A 19,327-nucleotide genomic window follows, 5' to 3' on the forward strand; every position below is an offset into this window, starting at 1 on the left:
AATTTAATTTCAATAAGATCATTAAAAATTTGAGACAAGTCATTCTACTTGAATCAAGTGTCTTGTAAACGGCTCATAAATGTCCAGCTCTCTTTGTAAACACTTGGCTCAGTTACTTGCCAGCTCTGGAGGGAGAACACTTACTCATAAGTGCTTCTCTGCTTTGTTTTTACGTGGATGCAGAACAGACGACAGTTACCCAAACAAATGGGATGAAGCATGAATGACTAAGGGGCCATCTTGTCCATGTCACGCAGGGTCCCACTTGTGTACAGTTAGACTTGATTAGGTCAAACAGGTACGTAAGTTTTTCCCTTTTTTTGTGGTGCCATTTAGTCTTTTAAGTAAAAACAAATCAAACAATAATAGTAAATTGTTTCAAATAGTACATTTGCTTTAAATGTGCACCTCTATCTGTTTATCTGTGTTTTATATAGAGAAAGGAGCACAAAGAATTTCAGTGATTTTATTTAAGTGGCTGATGTCTCAGACAGGTACTGAAGTTCAAATTCAAATCACACCTGAACCTTTGCTGTTGCTATAAATATCATCCAGTTTGAGATAAAACATTATAACCACATATGTTAACTTCTGAGATTTTATATAACTGCCAACATAATGTTACACATGTAGTAAAGCTTATTATAAAAAAATTAGCACATTTGTATTCAGTCTTATTTACTCTAATACCTCTTTAGAAAATCTAATGCTTCCAATTGCTTTCTGAAGTCATATAGTTATTTATTACTAATGTTTAACCTAATCGTAATGGAATGTGTTGTAATGATTAGTATAAATCCAGATGTTTTGTGAAGGCCTGGCCTGGTAGGTTTGTTAGAGAACATCAGAGCACTAATAAGATCAAGAATCTTAGCAGACAGGTTGATGATAAGTTTGTGGAAATGTTTATGAAGGTTAGGCTATTAAACAATTCGACAAACTTTGAACATCTAGAGAGTAATGATAGCTGCAGGCTTATCAAGACAAAGATTTTAATTTAAACTGATACACCTGACAAGGAGAGTAAATATATTATACTAGAAATTTAATGGCTGTTTGTTAATATTTATATTATATAATATGTAACTGTAATCTATGATGGAAATTGCTTTAATAATTGGAGACGTGTCTACGGTAGTTCCCGTATGCGTGGTTCAAGTTTATTTGAAAGCATATTCTGGTATGTGAAGAGAAACCGGAAGTAAAGGAAAACGATGGCGAGAAGATGAGTGAGAGGAGGAAAAGAGAGAGCTGCCGATGTGTAAAGTGAAACTCATATTGACTCGCATGAACTTCGTTTGTGTTCGTGAGGTGGAAATGTGCGGACAGGATTCTTCCGTGAACCTGATGGAATTGTGGAGAGGTGTGAGTGACGAACTCGATTGAGAGGGAGCTAATTTAGCTATCTGCTAGCTCAGCGGCTAACGCTAACGGCCAGCAGGACTTGGCTGGAGCATTGGCGGCTTGCCAATGCAAAGAGTGGAGACATCGGTGAGGATTATCGGAACTCGAAGGAAGAAGTTCTGATGGAACCGTACTGCTTGCGGTGACAACGTTTTTTTCTGGACGCTGTCAGGAGTTTGGGGTAATTTCTTTCACACTTCCATCGGGTAAGTGGAAAAACGCTCGCACTTCACTCGGGCCTTTAATGAACTGAACTGAATCTTTGTTAGATGCCAACTTTAATTTTGTCTTCGTTTTAGATTGGCTAAAAGTACTCTTTGATTTAAGATTTAAGTTGATACACAACTGCCAAGTAGTATAAGTTTTAATGTTTGAGTTATCAACAAGTAAACAGTCGTATACTTCGTCGAAGCTTCTGGTCATTTTGCTGAGTATCTTATCTCTAACCTAAGCTCTGTTCTGACTGCCAAAGGTTTCTGTAATGGACCTTACCACAGGGTCTGCGTTTCATTGGCTAATGCCTATTTTACGTCACAGCGCAGCTATCACGTGCCTTACCGGCTCACAAACTCATGCTAATATACATTGTGGACTACCAGACCGACAGAAAGTTTTTGTGTCAGGCCTCCAAAAAAAATGGTTCTCCACCGTCAGTGGGGTATCTGTACAGGCGATGTCAGGTATCCTGATCGTGTTTGTGGAACTAAAATTCACAGATTTCCAAAATCTGAAACGGAAAGCCTTGCTTGGATTAAAGCTTGTGCACGACCGCATTTGCAGCTCAACCGTCGTAGGATCAATAAGAACAAAGGATTGTCTGCTGGCGTAAGTATTATTGCTTTGCTTTCTTTGTGTTTAGTGAATGAAAAAAATAAAGTCAATAATAAACACATCCATTATGAAAACCTTTTAGCCAAGTACAGCATAATGGCAGTACCGATACAACTTCTACATCCTGAAGCCTGTCTGTTACAGCTTTACGTTAGCTGAACAGATCAATATGAAATGTGTACCGTGTCTGACATACATTAAAGATTTTATTTCACCTGAAAAGGCTTTTTACTAAACTGTAATCGTGTTAGCCACTCTAGCACCGAGTGCCGTGTATCAGGCCTAGGCACACTGAAACATTTGCAAACAACAGAAATCAGTCATTTCAAAAGTAACCCTCTAAACCAGGGGTGTCAAACTCCAGTCCTCGAGGGCCGGTGTCCTGCAACTTTTAGAAGTGCCTCTGCTGCACCACACCTGAATAGGATAATTAAGTAATTAGCAAGGCTCTGGAGAACTGAGGAGGTAATTAAGCCATTTGATTCAGGTGTTTTGTACCTGTGGCACATCTAAAAACTGCAGGACAGCGGCCCTTCAGGACTGGAGTTTGACACCCCTGCTCTAAACCATGAATGCCTGACTTACCTTACAAGAACAGTAGGCATCAGAGATCTTGTCCACAGCTATATTTATGCTGAGGGTGTGAGGATCTGCTGTTTTCCTCATCGATTGGTAGCATTTAGCTGTGACTCGCACAATATTGGAGGCATCCCGTGGCTCAAACACCTTGATGTTGTCCCAAAAAGATGATATGAACTTGTTGGTTCCTCTGTCCATTGTTGTGGCTGATATTTTTTGAAAATCCGGTAGAAATCCAACACTAATCGAGAGTCAGTTAAAACGAAATATGCCATGTTTAGACATAGAAACTAAGTCCCGCGAGGCTTTGTTTGTGAGCAATGCAGTCACGTGGGACTGTCGAGGGGCGTTTCTGGGCGGAGCTTGGTAAGGTCCATGGGGTTGTGCATGAATGAAGGTAAACTTACTTAGTAAAGTAAGTATTGAAATTAGACTTCCGGGTTTCTTTCCACTGTTTGTGGTGGGAGGGCTCACTACTGAAGGTAGAGATACCATTATATTTAAAGAACTAACTACCTCATTAATATCAAGTGCATTAGGTGAGTGCTACAGTTGTCTACATGTGCCAGGGGAGATCTGTGCTACAAAAAAAATATTTTAAGGTGGTATCTTAATTGCGTGATTGAGCTTAATAAATCCAGACTGCATGAATCATCAAAGTAGGCAACAATGACGTAACACTAACAGCATCCTGTGTGTGTTTGTGTGACCTTCAACCATTTGGCCTGTGTGTATGTTAGCATTTAGCACCTTGTTAGGCCCATTTTTCCAACAAATACCTATGTTGTGAGGACACATTGCTCCTTGTGGGGCCAAAAGCCCAGGGCACAAAAAAGAAGTGCTGTTTTGTTTTTAGGTTTAGAAATAAGGTGTAAATTGGGTTTAGGTTAGCATTAGGTACAGTATGTACCTAATGTTTAGTACAAGAGTCAGTTAGGTTGTAGAAATATTTACAAATGAATGTAAATCAATGCAAAGCCCCTGTGAAGATAGACAGACACCATGTGTTGAGCATATGTGTAGAAATAATTGTTTGTGTTGATGTATGTAAACCAAGTTTTCAACTGTAGGTGCACAGTTTTCAGAGTGGTGAGAAGGGTACAAGGCCTTTGGTCACATTTAGTTTTAGTTCTCTTGACTAAAGGATTTCCTAAGGTACATTTTTGTTTTCCTTAATTTGTGCAGTGTTGATATTGAATTAAAATCTTTTCCACAATTAGAGATGTGCCGATTGATCGGCCACCGATCATAATCGGCCGATTTCAGTGAAAAAGTGTATGATTGGTGATCGCCGATGACGGCCTCTTGTTGCCGATCACACAAACTGATCACCTTCTTCTCATTTCGCAGCCTGCCTGTGCAGCTGGTCTCTTCTTTCCTTCACACTGCGTAAGCATGCAGCAACAAATCCTATAAGCGATGTGGAACTATAACGCACTGAGTGAATGGAAAAGTTTGCTTGTTGTGGCGGAAAATTACCTCGGGGTGAAGCACTCAAAATGCATCAACACGACGAATCTAATATGGCATACAAACAATGCCATACTTGACGGAGTTTGGCTACATTGAGGCTCACTGCAGTAAAAAAGACATATGGAATATCAGATAGCAAGTAAAGCAGCGCACAGCTACAAACACTCACCCGGATTAGCATGACGGTCAGAAAGCTAAACAAATAACCAGCAAAATTATTTAAATCATCTGCGATGAGCTGCGATGTAAGACGCTGGTTCTGCTCTCGCTGTTGAACCGCTGCTAGGCTCCATAGGTAGTAATATTTCACAGACGGAGCTTTGCTTCTGCTCCACCTGGTAGTGACTCTCACACCAAACCTCTGCTTAAAGCTGCAGCATCTAACTTAAAAAAAAAACAACATTTTACATACGTATTAAAACTTTCGCTGTCCAAACATGACAGATAATCTCTGAAAAAATAATCGATCTCGTCCCTGTTCTGCATAATTACTCCGCTCAGTCAGAAACAGCCAATCAAAGCTAACAGTAATCAGTTAGCCGCCATGCTATCAGGAAGTTTTCATTTGTTAACTCAGGATTGTTTATTGTAATGGATCCTGCCTTGAAATGTTAAGTTTTATACTTGAATTTTTTGGCAATGTTGAGAGGTTTTATTTTGACTTTTTGCGTTATTTAGCCTCTACAGAGACTTCATATGTTTTCAGTCTGTTAAAGATAGTATTATCAATAGCAGTACAATTTGCACAATGCCTGTTTTGTTTTTTTCTTGGAAAAAGTTATTAAAAGCAAGTTTTGTCTAAATTAAGGCGAATTCATGGTTCCTTTTTACACATAATGTAACCGGTAGTGCTTATGATTAAAAAAACAATAATCACGTGATCGGTATCGGTGATCGGCCGTGATCGGCTCTCATGGGTGATCGGAATCGGAATTAGCAGGAAAAAACCTGATCAGCGCATCTCTATCCACAATAGTTTTAATGCTTCAAAAGACCTATGATACAATTCTTACTCATTTCACAAAAGGATGTTATGAGGATCAAATAAATACTTTTGATGATAACATTATACCCAGATCAAGTAAATTTTCTTGCATAGCTCCTGTCAACATGTCAAGCAGCTCTGTAAAATGCAACATCTCTGCTCGAGACCAAAATAAAAATAACTTCTAAGTCTCAGTGTGACAAGGGGCTATGCTTCCTTTACTCTCGAATGGAAAAATCCGGCTCATCCGAGGCACGACATCTTTAAGTTGAGTTATTCGCCTCAGCGACTGATAGATCACCTCTCCTGTCTGACTTGTGTGGTTTGGGGCGATTTCATTTTCCAGGCCCACTCAGAAGTTATCTAAATGGATTGTACAATAATCTGCTATGCCCTGAAACCACACAGAAAATAATTACTCTGTGTTCACATGTTTGACAGGAAAAATTAGTAACGATCACCCAGAGAGCAGGTGTTTTTCTTTTTCTCCTCTTTCTTTTTTTTTTTAGTCCTCCTCGAGTGCCCGCAGCAGAAAAGGTTGTGTACAAGGCTAGTATTGATTTTGAAACCATTTGACAAAGGATAAATAAGACAGGGGAGAAGGGAGGCCTTAGCCATGAGCTTTTTGATCAATCAACATGTCACAGCTGAAACTCAATTCAATTCTTATTTATCAAAATCGCTTGCATGTTTAGTATGCTATGCAACTGTGCTTCCCTTCAATGTTTAGTGGTCCTTTGAACCATACACATCACTGTCACCTGCAAAGATTTCATGACTGAATTTGTTAGCTGCAAAGACTTTATCACACAAAGGCCTCAAATTCATGAGAGCTGTATAAGATTAGGATTTTCCATTCACCCTAGCAGTGATGCTGCAGTGATGCTGCATGATAATAAAGGACATACAAAGTGATCATAACCAAAATAATAGTCTTTATGTGTATGCTGTTGTGTAGGTTGAGTGTTCAGAGGTGTTTATGTTAACAGATGAGCAGCTATTACATTTGATTTCTCATGAAATGGCCAAAAACCCTGTAATTTTGGACAGCCTTCATGTACATTTATGAAGCAGAGGTGAAAGGTTTGGACCCAACCAGTCATTTTACAACAATGCAGTCTGATTAGCTCTGAACACTGAGGGCAGCATCACCTGATTGGTAAATCCATTCCCTGCTATGTATACATGAATTCTCTTTAAACCTTATTTTACTTTGTTATTATGGAACATAAAAAAGAAACGAGGTCACATTTTTACTGCCATTAGGCAATCTAACCCCTCATCCAAGTGGGATCAGCCACTAACCCTTCATACACTTCACTGGAACGCATAGTAATCTCTTTAACAACAGTGCTAGAACATTTTGAGAAGTTGTAAGGTTTAGCAAAAAGGTTAGATAGTGAAATGGTAAAAACCCTGTTTTAAAGGCCAGCCATGTATCACAAGGTTATGGCAGATAATCTCTGGCCTGTGGGTAATTTAAACCCCACAAGGAAAGTTGAGAATCTAGAGGAAATTCACTCAGAGGTAAATGGGACAATGCACTTTCTTATTGCTGGGAAAATAATGGCTGAAGAGCATTGATCCACACCAGCAAACTGCTAAAACACCTGTTTTTACAGAAGTTGTCACACTTCTTGATGAACATTTAATGAATTGTATTTGAGTTGTAGGACCAGGCTGCTGCTTCTGCTTTTAAATTCTATAGAAACAGGACTTAAGTTTGTAACCTGCAGCTTCTCCTTTTTGACCTTGTTGTTGTTTGATGAACAATGTGTTTTATGTACACTTATACTTAATTATGTTTAGAAAAAGCTAAAGACTAGGTCATGCTATACAATAAAACCAACATGTGAGTTATTCCTGTGAAATGGTTAAAATTTAACACCGAGATTCAATAAAGGGTGGGTGTTTTGACAGTTTAGATTTGAATTAAACCTGAATTAATGTGATCGTTTTTCACACAAAATGTCCCTTTCAAATCGGGCAATCCCTTATTATGAATTATTAAAGCATTGAATTGAATAGTCTAATGTCATTAATACATGTCATTAGTTTACTCCGAGTGCAGCAGATTTTCTTCTGTGTGACTCCTCCATCAAAGGGAAGAACGGAGACGTTGGTTGGGAGGGAATAACAGTATTTGTATTGAGCAGAGGCGCCATTGTGTCAATGTCAAATGGAGTGTTTGCAATGTCTCTCTTTGGCTCGCTGTAGCATGAGCTTTTTTCATTTCAAATATTTTCAGTGATGCATTAGTGTCACGATGTGTCGGTTCCATTTCTCAGAGACAGGCACAAGCCTGACAACCTGGGCGGATGTGTAAATACAACAGAAAACACTTAACTATGAGATCATCTTTGCCGGGGTATTAATCTTGCTTTTTAAAGGCCTGTGTGTCCTGACTCTGTCCATGATCCTCCTTGCCTGCTGTTGCAATACCCTGAAACATGTTCTTCTGAAAAAAATACCCATTAGGGAGATGGATGCATTTTAGGGATGGTGAGAAAACAAAAGGAGCACATAACTGCTTTTTGGGGTAGGTTAGGTTGAGGATACCTTTTCAAAGGACTTCTTTGTGCAGAAAATGTCAAGCAGTGCTTAGTGGCCCCTCTTACTCTTGTTGATACACACAATTCCTTAGCTGATGAATGACTGCAAGAAAACACAGACAGAAATCTGTTTTACAGCAACTGGTGCAAAAAACAGAAATCTTAGCTATGTGTCTTAATTGTTTTAAAAACATCAGCGGCAGACGTACAGCTATATCAATCAACAGAAGGGAACTGTCAAGCATCCTACTGCATGATGTTGGTATTCCAGGTCATGTCCCTCACACAGAATGGTTCTTAGTCCTATTTACTGAGAGCACATCACAAAACTCAAAATGGGCACGAGGCATGTATTGCAATACATTAAACTCTGATAACTAAAAAAAAACTGCCCTGAAATTGTTGGCTTCTCGTGCTTTAACCATTAGAGTATTCATAAGTCACTCAGCCCATTTTGTTGGCTCAAGTCACAGCATGTTGAATTAACAGCTAATGAACAATGTAATAAAGATTTTGCTTGAACAAAAAAACTGATCGCCTTTGTAGTCTGACAAATATATGAAGTCGGTTAATTCTTATCATACTTTTTTTAACCTACCAAATTAAATGTAGATAGTTAAATAATTGCTGAACTATATTCACACTTCAATGTTTTTTGGAGTTGCTTAAATCCAACACACCCTTTGCTCCACAGCCTGACTTGCATATCAAATTCACTTAATTTTAATTTTGTCTAATTAAATAAATTTTCTTTTATACCTGTCAACTGTAAACTTGCAAAAAGTATCTAATATAATCAGGCGCACAGTGGCGCAGTTGGTACAGCTGTTGCCTTGCAGCAAGAAGGTTTTGGGTTCGATTCCCATCCCTGGTCTTTCTGCATGGAGTTTTCTGCATGGAGTTTGCATGTTCTCCCTGTGCATGCGTGGGTTTTCTCCGGGTACTCCGGTTTCCTCCCACAGTCCAAAAACATGACTGTCAGGTTAATTGGCCTCTCTAAATTCTCCCTTGGTGTGAGTGTGTGTGCATGGTTGTTTGTCCTGTGTGTCTCTATGTTGCCCTGCAACAGACTGGCGACCTGTCCAGGGTGATCCCGCCTCTCGCCCAGAACGTTAGCTGGAGATAGGCACCAGCAACCCTCCCGACCCCACTAAGGGACAAGGGTGTCAAGAAAATGGATGGATGGACTTACTCAGGCCATAAGTCCTCTTCTAAGCTGACATAGCAAACTCATATTAAATTCAACCAGGTAAACTTCAATTAATTAGAACTAAATAAGTAATGCTCATGGACCTTATTCAGAGGTTTTATGCTTGAGACAAAAGAACCATCAATTATCAGGATCTGCAAAAGGAAAGGTGATTGCGGAGAAAAAGTGAGAATCGAAAGAAGTAGAAAAAGAAAAATGTTAAAGTAACAGACATTGTCAAATTCTAAATCAAAACAGAAGTTGAACATTTACAACTATTTTTTTCCACCAGAAAAATACAATATAATAGTGAAAGAAAATATAAGGTAGCCTCCATGGAGGCCGGTGAAGTCTGCCCTTATTACCAATGTCAGAGATTCGATTAAGCACAAGGAAAGCAAATGATCCCAATGAACTAATGATTAATCCAGCAAGTCTATTTACTAATGTACCAGAATGCATTAAAGGCATAAGTTAATGGGGACAGGACATCAATTCAAATACAAATGAACCACATTTGCATTGGAAGCTTATTGACTGGTGTAACAAAACGAATTACAAAAGGTAATCTACTTATAAACCTTAGAGATGGATGAAACATGTTTCCCAACATATCTACAATTTAACCTGAGCCGATTCTTGCCTCCAGAAATGACAGCATCAATACAAACAGATTGACTGGTTTGTCGTCAAACTGAAACATCAGTTCAGATTAAAAGAGACTAGAATTAAATAACCTTATTACCTGGCAGGGCTAGAAGATAGCAGTTAATACTGACTGGACACGACAATTTCAGCTAGTTACTCTGTAATCTGATAAACATATGCAATCACCTTGATATCTGGATGTAAAACACATTTCTGATTTCAATAAAAGCCTTTTTGAACCCTACTGTAATATAGTTTTGTGCTGCTATGCCTGGTAGTGATGGAAATTTTCCCAGTCTTGTCTGCAAGGCAAAGGACAGTGTGAGGGATCATCTGGCATGCCAGAGGCGACACTTCTGTGGCACTTCTCACAAAACACCAACTGAGCATAGGCTTTTCCCAAGGGTTGAGTAAAAAATAAAGAATTAAAACACTCCTCCAACTCTGTGGATCAAAGTCGCAGACTAAATCCTCGCTTTGTTCTTGTACATAGATGAACATGAAAGCCCACTTCTGTGGATTGCTTCCCTTTGGGCCTTTGGGCACAGAGTTGTGCCCAGAACACAGTCTTATCAATAATGCTGCACTCTTAACTATAGGCTTAAACGGGTGGAGAATATTCCACGATTTGACGGAAATCTATCCATCCCCCCTTCCCAGTGGTAATGACACTTTTACCAGCTTGTCTAATAGCATCTAGTAAGTGATTTTTGTAAGGGGTGGAGAGGAGGTTTAGAAAGAGAAAAGCAGCAGTTCTATTTGATGTTTCGATCTGGGATTGATCTCGGAGGAAAGACTCGCATTCTGAAAGTAGGATTATTGGACTCTCTGGCTCTCCTCAGATGTCAAAGATCTTTGAACAGTCTTGTAAAGTGCACTACTTCCAGGCTGTTGCTGAACTGCTTATGAACTCATCAAACGAGCACCTGTCTACATTTTAATGAGGCGCCATGCACTTGACAAGGGTCCTCTTCCCACACATACCTGTCCCCTTGAGATGTGACCACTTTTTCCTGGAAAACCACAGAACTTATGTGCTTCTAAGTTGCTTCCTAATTTATCATTTGTAGTCTCATATTTTAGTTTAACTTGACAAATATGAATAGTTTAGATGTTTGTTAATAAATTATTTTGACTGAAATAAATATCAACAAAATAAAGATCCTTCTAATGGTACTAGTTGGTATTTTCCAATGATCTCAGTATATTTAGTATGCCTTTCTTTTCTCAATATTTGTACCTCTGACCAATTGTCCAACCTTGGATCCAGGGCAACCAGTGTGGGTTTGGCCTCGGCCATTGAACTGCAGACCAGATGTTGACCCTTGCAGAATTGCCAAGTGTTTTTGATGGTTTGGAATCATTTGAGATATTTTTGAGGAGTGATGCCACGAGAGTATGCTGTACCTTGGTTGCTTTTAGGAATGATCCAGTCACGGTCTAGCCAAAACAATTGAGGGAGGGTGTGGCATTTTTGGATTTTCAGGAGTAGTTAATAAGTGGAGAAAATCTGGCTTGCGAAACTTCGTCTTATTTTTTTTTACTTTTCTCAGGTTATGGGATTTGAGAAAGCTTCTCCAGGTCGGAGGCAACGGTTGGCAATTCAGGTTTGGGGGCAGTCTTTTTGTAAAGCACCGAAGTTTAAGTACCTGATGTCTTACTAGAGAGCAATGGCACGATTGTGTGGGAAGTGGATTGATGATTTGGGGCATCTACAGTACTGTGACTGATGTTCTGGAGTGTCGTTTTAAATAAAAAGTTGAGCCAAAAAGTGTAGCACTCAATTTTCTGGACAGTCTAGGTTTGAACCATCAGCTAAAATAAGCTCCCTCTGTTGAGTGTCTGGTAGTGATGAGAAGTTTGGCTCTTTCGACACACAAATTGTTAATTTATCATCTGTAGTCTCATATTTTAGTTTAACTTGGAAAATATGAATGGTTTATATGTTTGTTAATAAATTATTTTCCTTTCAGTGTTTTTATGAGAAACCTAATTTTATGCATTTGTTCTTTTACAGTCATCCTGACTTTTGTTTAATATTTGTATTTAACACTAAAACGAACAAAACACTGCAAACAAATCCACCAAACATAACCATCGCAATAATTTATTATCTTATATATTACATAATATCTTAAACCTGCAGCCAGATGCTGCTTTGTCATATTTATGGGTTTTTGCGGCACACTCTAATCGTCACCGCAGTTTATTGACTGGCTGACAGTCACATCTTTCCCCCTCTATGTTTTCACATGATTCAGTAGTATAAAATCACTTGTGATTAGCTTACTTTTTGTCATGGACCTAAAGGTAGAAGTTGTTGGTGACAAAAGAGGACTTATAATCTCTTATAGCTAATGCAAGAAAAAAGCTATATTTTGTCCAGTAGTTATGTGTCTATTCTTTCAGGCTGCTATTTTTAAGCAAGGCGTGAGACTTCAGCATATATATTTTATCTTTTAAAAGAAATGCTGCAAAATTGCTTTGTTTCGATGTACTCTCTTTCAGTCATGGAAAATGCAAGATTTAGTTCAGTACATTCTGAATATATTTCAGCATAATTTTGTGGACAGAAAACAGTTGATACAATCCAGGAGTTACACTGTTTCATATAATATTTAGATTTTGCTGTCATTCGCTTTTGATAGTGATAACTTCATGTATTAATTTGAGTGTATTTTGGGGTGTAGAATGATAACTATGGGTGACAGGAGGTTAAGGGACATGGCTGAACTGTAATTGATAATGTAAAGGCAGATGGGAGTCTCCAGGGAAACGAAAAGAATCCAAGCAGATGGCCAAATTGCTCTTCCTTTCTATGAAGCGGAGGACTCGGCCCTTTCATCCACATGGTATGATGGATCATTAAAGCGCTCTGTGCATAAACACCAGTGTGCATTTAAATATGGATGGCAAAACTGAAAAAAGCCAACAAGCAAAAGTGCCATATTTCTAAAGTGTTATCAGGAGCATGGGGTGTGGCTACGAGTTATTAGGCTCACCAAGGAAGCTTTCCAACAATGAATTTAATTAAAGACCAGCCTCTGAACCATACACCTCCCTCATAGAAAAGGCTGACCATCTGTAATGAATGCGGCGTGTTTACAGATTCACCAGTTGAGGGGGCTGAGATTAGCAGCTTTTATCGTTTGCAAAAAGGGCCAGCGCGAATGTTGTGTGATTTTGTTTTAGCAACAAAAACCTAATTAGGAAGAATTTAGGGGGAAAAAAAATAAGCAGACATCCAAACTGAAACACTCAACTGCACCGTAGTTTTAGGTTTGTCTTTCCGAAGACACACATTTAACACCTTTTACAGGGTGTTGTGGGAGTTGGACACAGACAGATTGGTTAATATTGCTGAGACCCTTTGATCCCACCCTGTTCCTGAGCTAACTCTATAAATGTCACCCCACACCACCTATTTCATATTTGCTAATGCTTTTATCTCATCCTGCAGTAATTGATCTTCTAATTTGAAGGGTGATGAAGACCAACTACTTGACAGAAAGTGTAGAGTGTATTCTCTCTGTTTCTCATAAAGATGCTTCAATACTAACCAGTTTATCTGTGTTGGAGATTGTAGCTTTAAGCAACTTCTCAAAACCATTTGGACAAAATTGTACATCATTGGTCAAAAATACATGAAACGAACAATCTGGGACAAATGATGCTTTTATATTTAGTAGTTGAGCAAAAGATAACAACATGTCAGGATCAAACTGAAATTACTATTAAAATTATTTTAAAAAATAGTTAATGCAATTATTACAAAATATTAGAAGTATGTAAATAGTTACTATCTCTGTAATCTTAATTACTTGAGTTTATGACAGATATCTACAGATGGATTGATGGATGGATGGATGGATGGATGGATGGATGGATGGATGGATGGATGGATGGATGGATGGATGGATGGATGGATGGATGGATGGATGGATGGATGGATGGATGGATGGATGGATGGATGGATGGATGGATGGATGGATGGATGGATGGATGTTCGTTCGTTAATCATTTTTATGTACTATGTGACATTAAAAGCAAATAGCCATTCTTTTAGCTTTCCCCGGCTTTATTAGCACGGCTCATTGATGTGAGAACTTATTTCTTAAAGTGACGTTTAAGTAAATTAAGTTTATTAGGCACCTTGAATATGAAGAAAAATGAATTTTTTTGCATTTTTTTTTAATGTTTGTTATTTGGAAGCTATAGTGGCAAGAAGCCACATGAATGTCCATTTTCACACATTGACATAATGCAAAGCTTTGCTTGCTGGCTAGCTAAACTCAGCTACTATTTTACTGCTAAGCATAAATCGTACAATTTCAACATTTTTCTAAATTAAATAACATTAGACTGAATAAAGCTGTAATTTGTATTTAATCAAGGTCATTCTACATCATGCTGTTATTTGGGAGGAAAAAAGATCCATTGAACTGGAAAGTAAACAAGTCATTAAATATGGAATGTACAACACTTCCCTGGGTCTACATTCCAGAGTAACACCAGCAAATATTAATATTTGCTTTTCATTTCAACCAGCAGTGGTACTCTGTTCAGAAGGAGTAAAAAAAAGAAACAGAGCTAGAGTGTGGTGAATGTGACCTTCTTACAGGATATTATAAAGTGACTAAGGGTGGAATATTTTGCCTGATATAGATGGTGACTGTATCTAAGAACTTATTTTCTGAGAAATATGATAAAAATAAATAAATCTGCATGAAAGACTTTAACTGTAGATGAATGTGAATATAATATGGCTGACGCACAAGCAAAAGCTGGCAAAAAAAGCCTTCCTTTCACTGTAACTGTTAGTTTGTTTTTCTAGAATTCACTGAAAACTAGTAAAATTTTCAATACTGAATTATCTCCAGTCACAAGTAATTCCTTAATGTCATACCTTGTTTAGAATTATAAATAAAAAAATAAGTAAAAATAATCAATCATGATGATGGGACATGGACGTGATTTAACCAGATAGTTTGATACATTTTACATTACACAGAAAAACATGGGAACATTGATTTATTGCTTAAACAGCATACTGTCACATGTTTTATCAATTACTAATAAAACATTTTTTAGAATATTAATCTGAGGAACAATGTGAGCTTCAGCATTGACAACAATAGGAATTCTATTTATTTAAAACAGGCAATAATAATCTCTCAGTACTTTTACAGTTTTCATACAATACTTTTTTTGATGCAAAATACTGCCATTCTGTGACAGCAGTGCTTCAATAGCTCACTCTTTACAGTAATTCTCTGCTTTCTCCTCATATTTCTACTTTAAATTAAATGTAGTTCTACAGGTGACCAGAAGGAGTTATTCTAGTTATTTTGGTTTCAACTGCAGTTACATTCAATGAACAGAAACGGGGAACAGAACGAAAACAAATAGGGAGAAAGAGGAATACAAACTGAATTACATGACAGTTGACATTTCAATATTTTATCATCAAATATCTAAAACTCATGAAAAATATTTATTTAAGTAAACACTTATAAATTGAATACTTTCAAACTCACCATTATTTAAGAACATGGATATAAAATAGCTTGCATGCAGGCACCAAATATGAATAGAAAAGCAGAAAATGTCTACATATGAATATTAAATGTAGGGTTAGCAGATTGAAAGCTGTTCAGTTATACAGTCACAGAAGAATAATAAAAAACATAGGCCACTTGTTCGAAATATTGGGTATTTATGTTTCAGTCATAACTCCTTCCATAACCAATGAGCCATAAACACCAATAGACAGACGCATGCATTTCAAACACAGATTTGACATTTGACAAGACAGAGCCAAGTTTGAGATTTCAGGGTATGGCCTCTCATTCTACACTTCAAAAGAAAACCCTTTATTTTGCTGAAATGGTGTCAGTGTCTGTACTCAATTTTGGTAATAGCTAAACGAAAGAAACAATCTGGAAGCAATTTGTGATAATACAGTTGAGATTTCTTTTTCCGCTAACAAACAGTTATTCTAACTATTGACCTTTCCGGTGCCTGAACGGCGTTGCCATGCGTTCCTGACCGGTTCTGCAGCTCTCAAACAGAACTTCTTAATTCAGTGTGTCACTGTTGTTTTAAGCCTCCTCTCCTGGGTGCAGCACTTCAACCATAACTTTGTACCATAACCGACTTTCTTGAAACACTATCTGCACAGGAGACCATGCTTATGTTCTCATACAGTGTATAAAAAAGCCCTGGCATGAACTATACGGTATATAAAACAACAAACGCACAATCATTTTCTCGCAGGATGGTGCGTCAGAAATGTGGTGCCAGAAAATGTCTAAACAGGGACAGAATTCACAGTTGTTCTTCACCAGCATGTGGTGCAGTTTGTCATCTCACCATACTATCTCCTTTCACACTGCTGCTCCCTTGTGGTGTGTTAAGATATGATAGGCTTCTCTGACAAAGTGTAAAGTCTCTGAGGATTAATTAGGGACAGGGAAAGAGATAGATTGTGTTAATTCCTGTGCTAAGAGCTAATAAACAGGAGATGAAGAAGCTATAAAAATAGAGATAGCCAGAAAGGTTTGATTTATTTACGGAAAAAAATCAGCTCCAACAAACTGAACAAATAAGTGGAGTCTTTTTTACTGTTATTTTACAGATCATATATACTGAACTCGCGCAATATTTATGTATTATTATTACTCACCCAAACTGGTCCCTCAGTGTCCCACCACCCCTTCATCCCAGCTGCTGATTCAAACCACAGAAATCAGGTAAATCCCACATTAACTCCAACGAAACAGCCCATTAATATTTCACTTGTTTTCAAGCCTGTTTGTGCCATATATCAATGCCCAACCACCTCCTTCAGAGTCATACATTAGAACTATTTTTAAAATACTTCATTGTCAGCCTGTGGCAGACTCATTACTTATTAAGATAAGAGAAAAGATGTGCAGGAGCAGTTGGTGGCTCAGCTTGCTTTAAAAGATCCCCTGCACTCCTTCCACCTCCTCTGCTTGCCTGCTGTTCCACCTCTGTCTCTTCTGCCTCTCAGCTTACTTTTGTCCTCATACTGTTAGTGAATCTTTAGGACATTTCTTCTTCCATGGAAGTGTATTAAAGGTTAAAAAAAGAGGCCTACTATGTGAGTAAGAGATGTAATAATACATGACAAGCACACTGGAGGGGTCAAATAAGTTAGTATAAAACAAGATTGGGGTTTAAAGCATACATGTTTTACTAGGTGCAATCGCAATGTAAAAATCTATTGTGTTTAAAATACACAGACAAAAATACAAAACACTAAAATATATTCAGTCCGGTATGGGAAGATAACATCCCTATTACGATGTTTGGCTACATTGAGGCTCACTGCAGTAAAAAAGACATATGGAGGATCAGACAACAGGTAAAGCAGCGCACAGCTACCAACACTCACCCGGATTAGCATGACGGTCAGAAAGCTAAACAAATAACCCGCAAAATTATTTAAGTCTTCGAGCTGCGATGTAAGACGCTGGTTCTGCTCTTGCTGTTGAACCGCTGCTACGCGCTACAGGCAGTAATATTTCACAGACGCTTCTGCTCCACCTGGTAGTGACTCTCACACCGAACCTCTGCTTAAAGCTGCAGCATCTAACTTAAAAAATAAATTTTACATACGTATTAAAACTTTCGCTGTCCTAACATGAGACAGATAATCTCTGAAAAAGTAATTGATCTCCTCTCTGTTCTGCATAATTACTCCGCTCAGTCAGAAACAGCCACTCAGAACTAGCAGTAATCAGCTAGCCGCCATGCTATCAGGAAATTTTCATGCAGTAACTCTGGATTGTTTATTGTAATGGAACCTGTATTTCTGTATTTGCCTTTGAATGTTAAGTTTTATACTTGAATTTTTTGACAATGTTGAGAGGTTTTATTTTGACTCTTTGCATTATTTAGCCGCTTCAGAGCCTCCATATGTTTTCAGTCTGTTAAAGATAGTATTACCGATAGCAGTACAATTTGCACAATGCCCGTTTTGTTTTGTTCTTGGAAAAAGTTGTTAAAAACAAGTTTTTGTCTAAATTAAGGTGAATTTATGGTTCCTTTTTCCATATAATGTAACCGGTAGTGCTTATGATTAAAAAATAATAATTATGTGATCGATACCAGTGATCGGTATCTGTGATCGGCCCTCATGGGTGATCGGAATCGGCAGGAAAAAACCTGATCGGCACATCTCTACCTTTAAGTCATCACAAGTGCAGGATTTTTGTGGACAGAGGCACTTCACTATTACTGTGGGTTATTAGCACTGTAGCCTTATAGCAACAAGATCCTGGGTTAAAATCCTGTCCTGGAATGATACTGCATTGACTTTGAATGTTTCCTCCCACAGTCCAAAACATAGCGGTTAATTAGAAGAAGAGCCCTTATGTTACGACTGTGTGTATGCCTCAAGATAGACTGACGGCATATGGAGGATCTAAACTGCCTCCTGTCCAGTGACTACTTGAGATAGGCACCAGCTCTTCTGTATGACCAAAATCGAATGGATGGAAAGAGAGAGAATTTTGACAACTGCTCTTTGTTGAACAAATGACTGATTAACTGAAAAATGCAAATATTTGGCTAAAAATCACTTACTTTGCATTAGCTGTTGGCAGAGGTGTATTTATGCACTTCTCTATTTAGTGAAATTGTTGATCCAAAGCATTACACACTCAACACATTAACATATTTTTACATTATTAATCCTGTGTCGCAATATTGTTTGCGATACAGGAAACATCGCAAACAATAAAGGCAACAGACAAATAATGTTTGTTGACTTTATTTGTCGAATAAAGGCAACAAATATGGTTTCTGTTGGAAATCCACCAGTTTCGCATGATAAAGCGGGCCTAAGAGAAGCAATCACAAGTTGCTTCTGCGCACTGACACTTTGCACATAATGTTATTTTTACTCAAGGTGATCATACCATTAGAATTTCCCATAGTGTTGACAACAAAAATTAGGAGGAATAAATTTCCATTCAATAAAGGATTGCTGCCATGTTGCCTCATCTTCTGACAGAACTCAACAATAAATTGTAATTGCTATGAAGGGTCTTAAAAAATCAACTACAAAAGGAAGCAAAGATTAGAGGAGAAGATGTGGGAATTTTGAACCCTTTCTGTTCTGTCACTCCTACAGGATGATGGCATACCTTTGCAACTATTGAAAACTTGCTGTGGTTCATGACAGTTCTCTGGAACTCACAAATCAAAACTCATGACAGAAGAAGAAAGAGTTTTTCTTTTTTTTTCATTTAATCATCTAATTACACTGACAAATAAAATTGGAAAAGAAAAGTAGTGTGTGTCTCAATACAATGAATGCACAACTCGGAGGAGACACATTCCCAGTACCAGGATGGATGCGGCCTCTAGCCTATAAAGGCCAAACTGAGATGGTCTCCCCAGAGGATCTCCACTGGTACAGAGCCAGGAGTACAACAAGATGATACGTTTTTGCGAAGGCCGAGTTGTTGAGATAAGATAACCAGTTTTATTAACTGGTTTGACTTTAACCAACCTTAATGTTTACATTGGCTAGATAAAATATTAACCCTTGGTTGAAGGTATAGTCGTGTTTTTAATAACACGTTGTGTAAAATGCACAACAAACTCATGTTGCAGTATAAAACAGTAATGTAC

At 38.0% G+C, this 19,327-nt stretch overlaps 1 long non-coding RNA gene across 1 annotated transcript in view; it reads left to right on the top strand.

Annotated features, from left to right (window-relative positions):
* The first annotated feature begins 1,195 nt into the window (after nt 1–1,195).
* LOC145551156 (uncharacterized) overlaps nt 1,196–19,327 on the top strand; it is a 246,365-nt gene continuing 228,233 nt past the window's right edge. The window contains exon 1 of the long non-coding RNA XR_014086977.1: nt 1,196–1,610. This is a non-coding gene — a long non-coding RNA (uncharacterized LOC145551156). The remainder of the gene's footprint in view (nt 1,611–19,327) is intronic.

Source organism: Poecilia reticulata, chromosome 3, assembly GCF_904066995.2.
Source record: "Poecilia reticulata chromosome 3, P_reticulata-male-v2, whole genome shotgun sequence".
Classification (NCBI taxonomy): domain Eukaryota; kingdom Metazoa; phylum Chordata; class Actinopteri; order Cyprinodontiformes; family Poeciliidae; genus Poecilia; species Poecilia reticulata.